Consider the following 8,458-nt stretch of genomic DNA (forward strand, 5'->3'; position numbering starts at 1 on the left):
CTGCCCACACCACCCTAACCACACCACCCTGCCCAGACCACCCTGCCCAGACCACCCTGCCCAGACCCCCTTGCCCAGACCACCCTGCCCAGACCACCCTGCCCAGACCACCCTGCCCAGACCCCCCTGCCCAGACCACCCTGCCCAGACCACCCTGCCCAGACCCACCTGCTCACATCACCCGACCCAGACCACCCTGCCCAGACAACCCTGCCCAGATCACCCTGCCCACACCACCCTGCCCAGACCCACCTGCTCACATCACCCGGCCCACACCACCCTGCCCAGACCACCCTGCCCAGACCACCCTGCCCAGACCCACCTGCTCACATCACCCTGCCCAGACCACCCTGCCCACACCACCCGGCCCAGACCACCCTGCCCAGACCACCCTGCCCAGACCACCTTGCCCAGACCAACCTGCCCAGACCACCCTAACCACACCACCCTGCCCACACCACCCTGCCCAGACCACCCTGCCCAGACCCACCTGCCCAGACCACCCTACCCAGACCCACCCTGCCCAGACCACCCTGCCCACACCACCCTGCCCAGACCACCCTGCCCAGACCCCCCTGCCCAGATCACCCTGCCCAGACCCACCTGCTCACATCACCCTGCCCAGACCACCCTGCCCACACCACCCTGCCCAGACCACCCTGCCCACACCACCCTGCCCACACCAACCTGCCTAGACCACCCTAACCACACCACCCTGCCCAGACCACCCTGCCCAGACCACCCTGCCCACACCACTCTGCCCAGACCACCCTGCCCAGACCACCCTGCTCACACCACCCATATCTCCAGCGCACACATCACTCTCCGCCACATAACCTCAAACTGCACCATTTAGTTTCTCTCTGTCGCCCACACACTTTCAACATTTGGATAATAAAGCATTTGACCGTCGTGTTAACGATGGAGGGTTGATTTCCAGTTAAGTATACGTTTTGTCAAGATGATTGGTGAGAATAGTATCTAAGCATCCTCATATGCCATGTCTGGAAAAAAGTCAATTTTCATTGTAATAGTTCTTGCCGGCCAACTTTCTAACTCCGCCCATAACTCTTTGACCTCATACCATTCCCAGAAGCCATGGATTATTGAGTCATTGTTAAACTGAACAAAAATATATACTCAACATGTAAAGTGTTGGTTCAATGTTTCATGAGCTTCATGAGACATTTTCCACACACAAAAAAAAAAAGCTTATTTCTCTTAAATTTTGTGCACAAATTTGTTACATCCCTGTTAGTGATCATTTCTCCTTTGCCAATATAATCCAACCACTTGACAGGTGTGGCATATCAAGAAGCTTATTAAACAGCATGATCGTTACACAGGTGCACCTTGTGCTGGGGACAATAAAAGGCCACTCTAAAATGTGCCGTTTTGTCACACAACACAATGCCACAGATGTCTCAAGTTTTGAAGGAGTGAGCAATTGACATGCTGACTGCAGGAATGTCCACCAGAGCTGTTGCCAGATAATGTAATTGATTGTTAATTTCTCTACCATAAACCGCTTCCCAATGTCGTTTTAGAGAATTTGACAATACGTCCAACCGGCCTCACAACCACAGACCACGTGTAACCACGGCAACCCAGGACCTCCACATCCGTCTTCTTCACCTGCAGGATGGTCTGAGACCAGCCACCCGGACAGCTGATGAAACTGTGGGTTTGTCTGAGACCAGCCACCCGGACAGCTGATGAAACTGTGGGTTTGTCTGAGACCAGCCACCCAGACAGCTGATGAAACTGTGGGTTTGTCTGAGACCAGCCACCCGGACAGCTGATGAAACTGTGGGTTTGTCTGAGACCAGCCACCCGAACAGCTGATGAAACTGTGGGTTTGTCTGAGACCAGCCACCCGGACAGCTGATGAAACTGTGGGTTTGTCTGAGACCAGCCACCCGGACAGCTGATGAAACTGTGGGTTTGTCTGAGACCAGCCACCCGGACAGCTGATGAAACTGTGGGATTGCACAACCAAAGAATTTAGACACAAACTGTCAGAAACTGTCCCAGGGAAGCTCATCTGCTCGTTGTCCTCAGCAGGGTCTTGACCTGACTGCAGTTTGGTGTCGTAACCGACTTCAGTGGGACTCCAGATGTTCCTGGTTTTAATATAACTGCAATAACTGTTTGATACGTGGTACTTGAAAGTACTGAATCGTGTCTTGTCATTTGTGTAATTCGGGGCATTTGTGTAATTTGGGCCAAAATTCACCCAATTTATTGTGGGAAGGCTACCCGAAACATTTGACCCAAGTTAAACAATTTAAAGGCAATGCTACCAAATACTAATTGAGTGTATGTAAACTTCTGACCCACTGGGAACACGATGGAAGAAATAAAAGCTGAAATAAATCATTCTCTCTACTATTATTCTGACATTTCACATTCTTAAAATAAAGTGGTGATCCTAACTGATCTAAGACAGGGAATTTTTACTAGGATTAAATGTCAGGAATTGTGAAAAACGGAGTTTAAATGTGTTTGGCTAAGGTGTATGTAACTTACGACTTCAACTGTAGACAGCAGCCTTTCTATGTTAGTGATGGCTATTTAACCTGTTGGGGATAGGGGGCAGTATTTGCACGGCCGGATAAAAAACGTACCCGATTTAATCTGGTTACTACTCCTGCCCAGTAACTAGAATATGCATATAATTGTTTGATTTGGATAGAAAACACCCTAAAGTTTCTAAAACTGTTTGAATGGTGTCTGTGAGTATAACAGAACTCATTTGGCAAGCCAAAACCTGAGAAGATTCCAAACAGGAAGCTCTCTCTCTGACTATTTCTTGGCCTTCTTGATCATCTCTATCCAAAACAGGGGATCTCTGGCATAACGTGACATTTTCTAACGCTCCCATAGGCTCTCAGAAGGCGCCAGAACGTTGAATGGTGACTTGCAGGCCATGGCTGAAAAACAGTAGCGCATTTGGATAGTGGTCGATCTGAGAACAATGAGACTGGGACGCGTGCACGAGCCGACCACCCTGCCCTCTGGTCTGGACAGAAACCCTCTGGTCTGACAGTCAGGGGCTGAGGATCCTATTCAACTGGCCCCTAATGGATCCTATTCAACTGGCCCCTATTGGATCCTATTCAACTGGCCCCTATTGGATCCTATTCAACTGTATCCTATTGGATCCTATTCAACTGGCCCCTATTGGATCCTATTCAACTGGCCCCTATTGGATCCTATTCAACTGGCCCCTATTGGATCCTATTCAACTGGCCCCTATTGGATCCTATTCAACTGGCCCCCATTGGATCCTATTCAACTGGCCCCTATTGGATCCTATTCAGCGGTCTCCTATTGGATCCCATCCACTCAGACAGAATCCATACATTTCTCCACATGCTTTGACTATTGAAAAATCAGTCTACTGCCTGTTTCTCTCTTTAATTGAGTGTAGAATTTATGTGGACTTGTTTCCATGAAGCTGATGCTTCTATAGGAACAATAGAGGATCTCCTAAAACTGTAAGTGCAGGAGGTAAAGCAGTGATGAATGCTACTGCAGGAGGTAAAGCAGTGGTAAATGTTACTGCAGGAGGTAAAGCAGTGGTAAATGTTAGTGCAGGAGGTAAAGCAGTGGTAAATGTTACTGCAGGAGGTAAAGCAGTGATAAATGCTACTGCAGGAGGTAAAGCAGTGGTAAATGCTACTGCAGGAGGTAAAGCAGTGGTAAATGTTACTACAGGAGGTAAAGCAGTGGTAAATGTTACTGCAGGAGGTAAAGCAGTGATGAATGCTACTGCAGGAGGTAAAGCAGTGGTAAATGTTACTGCAGGAGGTAAAGCAGTGATGAATGCTACTGCAGGAGGTAAAGCAGTGGTAAATGTTACTGCAGGAGGTAAAGCAGTGGTAAATGTTAGTGCAGGAGGTAAAGCAGTGGTAAATGTTACTGCAGGAGGTAAAGCAGTGATAAATGCTACTGCAGGAGGTAAAGCAGTGGTAAATGCTACTGCAGGAGGTACAGCAGTGGTAAATGTTAGTGCAGGAGGTAAAGCAGTGGTAAATGTTAGTGCAGGAGGTAAAGCAGTGGTAAATGCTACTGCAGGAGGTAAAGCAGTGGTAAATGTTAATGCAGGAGGTAAAACAGTGGTAAATGTTACTACAGGAGGTAAAGCAGTGGTAAATGCTACTGCAGGAGGTAAAGCAGTGGTAAATGTTAGTGCAGGAGCTAAAACAGTGGTAAATGTTACTACAGGAGGTTAAGCAGTGGTAAATGTTACTGCAGGAGGTACAGCAGTGGTAAATGTAAGTGCAGGAGGTAAAGCAGTGGTAAATGTTACTACAGGAGGTAAAGCAGTGGTAAATGTTAGTGCAGGAGGTAAAGCAGTGGTAAATGTTACTACAGGAGGTAAAGCAGTGGTAAATGCTACTGCAGGAGGTAAAGCAGTGGTAAATGCTACTGCAGGAGGTAAAGCAGTGGTAAATGTTAGTGTAGGAGGTTAAGCAGTGGTAAATGTTACTGCAGGAGGTACAGCAGTGGTAAATGTAAGTGCAGGAGGTTAAGCAGTGGTAAATGTTACTGCAGGAGGTACAGCAGTGGTAAATGTTAGTGCAGGAGGTAAAGCAGTGGTAAATGTAAGTGCAGGAGGTTAAGCAGTGGTAAATGTTACTGCAGGAGGTAAAGCAGTGGTAAATGTAAGTGCAGGAGGTTAAGCAGTGGTAAATGTTACTGCAGGAGGTACAGCAGTGGTAAATGTTAGTGCAGGAGGTAAAGCAGTGGTAAATGTAAGTGCAGGAGGTAAAGCAGTGGTAAATGTAAGTGCAGGCAGAAGTGCTAAAGGCTTAGGGTTGTCAGAAATATTTGTGCTATTTTCACTATTACACTTGCTGGCATTGGCCAGGGCTGCCGAATGACGCCTTGGTCTAAGACACCGCATCTCCGTGCTAGAGGAGTCACTACAGACCCTGGTTTGATTCCAGGCTGTATCACAACCGGCTGTAATTGGGAATCCCATAGGGTTGTACACAATTGGCCCAGCATCGTCCGGGTTAGGGTTTGGCCGGGGTAGGCCGTCATTGTAAATAAGAATTTGTTCTTAAAACCTGTTGGGGCTAGGGGGCAGTATTGAGAATTTTGAAAAAAATATGTGCCCATTTTTAACTGCCTCCTACACCAACTCAGAAGCTAGGATATGCATATTATTAACTTATTATTAACTATTATTAGATTTGGATAGAAAACACTCTGAATTTTCTAAAACTGTTTGAATGGTGTCTGTAAGTATAACAGAACTCATATGGCATTCAAAACCCTGAGACAAATTCTGACAGGAAGTGGATACCTGATGTGTTGAATTACTTTTAAGCCTATGCCATTGAAACACACAGGGGCTTATTAATCATTGAGCACTTCCTACGCCATCCACTAGATGTCACCAGTCTTTACAAAGTAGTTTGAGTCTTTACTGTGAAAACTGACCGAACAAGAGACTTGGAACGTTGGTCATAAGCGGATGGCCGATACTGCTCTGGCGCGCGAGTGCATGTTTGGGTACTCTCGTTCCAATACGTTTTAAAAGAGAATGCAATCGTCCGCCTTGAATATTATTGAAGTTCTGATTGAAAAAGGCCCTAATGATTTACAACGTTTGACATGTTTGAACGAACGTAAATATTTTTTTTTCCCTCTTTGGTGAAGACAAGTCCGGCGGGCGACGTTCATGTTTTTGAGTAGCCTACAGGACGCGCTAACAACACGGAGCTTTTTGGACATAAATTATGAGCTTTTTCGAACAAAACTACATTTGTTATGGACCTGGGATCCCTGGAAGTGCCTTCTGACGAAGATAATCAAAGGTAAGGGATTATTTACATAGTATTTTTGATTTTAGATCTCTCCAACATGGCGCCTAGTCTGTATCGCAAAGCCTATTTTTCTGGGCGCAGTACTCAGATTATTGCAAAGTGTGATTTCCCAGTAAAGTTATTTTTAAATCTGGCAATGCGGTTGCGTTCACGAGATGTTAATCTATAATTCTTTGAATGACAATATAATATTTTACCAATGTTTTCGAATATTAATTATTTAATTTGTTGTGCTGATTGACTGGCGGTTTTGGAGGGAAAATATTTCCTCAACATCAACGCCATAGTAAAACGCTGTTTTTGGATATAAATATGAACTTGATAGAACAAAAAAATGCATGTATTGTCTAACATAATGTCCTAGGAGTGTCATCTGATGAAGATTGTCAAAGGTTAGTGCACAATTTTTGCTGGTTTTCTGCTTTTGGTGACGCCTGTCTTTGCATTTACAAAACATTACACACAGCTATTTTCAATGTACTCTCCTAACATAATCTAACGTTATGCTTTCGCCGTAAAGCCTTTTTGAAATCGGACAACGTGGTTAGATTAAGGAGATGTTTATCTTTCAAAGGGTGTAAGATAGTTGTATGTTTGAGAAATTTGAATTATGATATTTAATGTTTTCAAATTTGGCGCCCTTGATATTTCACCTGCTGTTGATAGGGTGTACCAGGGGTGGGACGCTTGCAGTGGTAACTGGCTTGTCTAGTTAAATAAAGGTTAAATAAAAAATAAATTGGTGTGAAAGGCCTGGATTCTGATGAATAAACCAGTTGTACGTGTGCTGAGGCATGGCCCTTCACTGGTCAATCAGAACGTGCTCCATGGTGAAATATGTCGTTGCTTCAAGTTGTGTATTTTACGGTCTTTTAGGTATTGCCTTGGAATCAACTCTAATTCCAATGATGCTTCGTTATTGTTTGCTAAATGTCTTACAGAAACGAAATAACTAAATGTAGACCTACGGTATCTTTGCAAAATACGTTAACTTGAACCCATTTTACAATCCACATTGTTCTAAGTAAATGTATGTCTTCAATAGCATTCACACTGATATAGGGGCTAGGCCTACTGTAAATTGCATTATGGCTGAGCGTGGACATGCCAAACATTGTCAATAAGCAAGATTAAATTCATAATTATAAGGTCTAAAAAGAGAACGAATAATTAGAATCAAAGGATCTTGTTTTAAATAGGCTATGTCACATTTACAGGCACCATCATTTCTCCCCGTGGGCTTTTAATATTAAAACAATACACACTATGGAGGGTTTAACACACATCCAAAACAGGACCTGTATGGCTAAAACAATGTTGGCCTGCCTACAATCCATAGATACAAAAAGGAATGACAGCTCTCAAACTTTATATTTTAAAGCTTTGGTGATTAAGATTTATTTCCAAGCGGTCTCAGGAGACAAACCTTTTATAAACAGTCTTGACTACTTCGTGATTGCATTGTCCAATTACATATTGGCAGTGTACATCACGGCTGGACACGGCTGTGTTCCCACTGTCAAAATTAATTACATAACCAACTGTGATACCGCTAAAACCAGCTTTTGGTTGGTCTTAAATAACCCTACCAGCGTTGCCTGAAATTAGAACTTTGGATGTTTTTATGGACACGCCTAACATATTTCCAACCCCTCCCAACTGAGTGCAAGCGAGCTGATGAGGTAAATTGCCAAACCTGGCTTTAGGGCTGGAAAATGCTCATCTATGTTGCTGTGATTGTTAATCAGTCTCTGATCGGTTTCCTGCAGCCTCTCAGCTGGGTCTGGGAGGGGGGGGGAGAAGACGGGAGAGAAGGAGGGAGAAGAGGGTGACATGACAGAGAGGCATCATGGCATTACTCAACACTCCAAATTAGGCTCCCTGCATCTCCTCCAATCTGGACTGGGGGAAGAGAGAGGAAGGGAAAGAGAGAGAGGAGGGGAAGAGAGAGAGGAAGGGAAGAGAGAGAGGAGGGGAAGAGAGAGAGAGGAGGGGAAGAGAGGGAGAGGAAGGGAAAGAGAGAGAGGAAGGGAAGGGAAGAGAGAGAGGAGGGGAAGAGAGAGAGAGGAGGGGAAGAGAGGGAGAGGAAGGGAAAGAGAGAGAGGAAGGGAAGGGAAGAGTGAGAGGAGGGGAAGAGAGAGAGAGGAGGGGAAGAGAGGGAGAGGAAGGGAAGAGAGAGAGGAAGGGAAGAGAGAGAGAGGAGGGGAAGAGAGGGAGAGGAAGGGAAAGAGAGAGAGGAAGGGAAGGGAAGAGAGAGAGGAAGGGAAAGAGAGAGAGGAGGGGAAGAGAGGGAGAGGAAGGGAAGAGAGAGAGGAGGGGAAGAGAGAGAGAGGAGGGGAAGAGAGGGAGAGGAAGGGAAAGAGAGAGAGGAGGGAAAGAGAGAGAGGAAGGGAAGAGAGAGAGGAGGGGAAGAGGGGGGAAAAGAAAGATCGGTGCATTACAACAGATGACGCTCTGAAATAACGAAAAGCACATCTACCCCTTACTGAGTGCCCTGTGGATACAGAACAACGTTTTGTCTCTAATTGAGGAAATTAATGAAAGCTGGGAGAGGACAAATGATGGTAAATATCAACTCTTACAAGGGAGAGACAGGAAATAAACTGCCTTACCCCTGC

The sequence above is a fragment of the Salmo salar genome, chromosome 22, assembly GCF_965601325.2.
Source record: "Salmo salar chromosome 22, fSalSal1, whole genome shotgun sequence".
In the NCBI taxonomy this organism is placed as follows: Eukaryota; Metazoa; Chordata; class Actinopteri; order Salmoniformes; family Salmonidae; genus Salmo; species Salmo salar.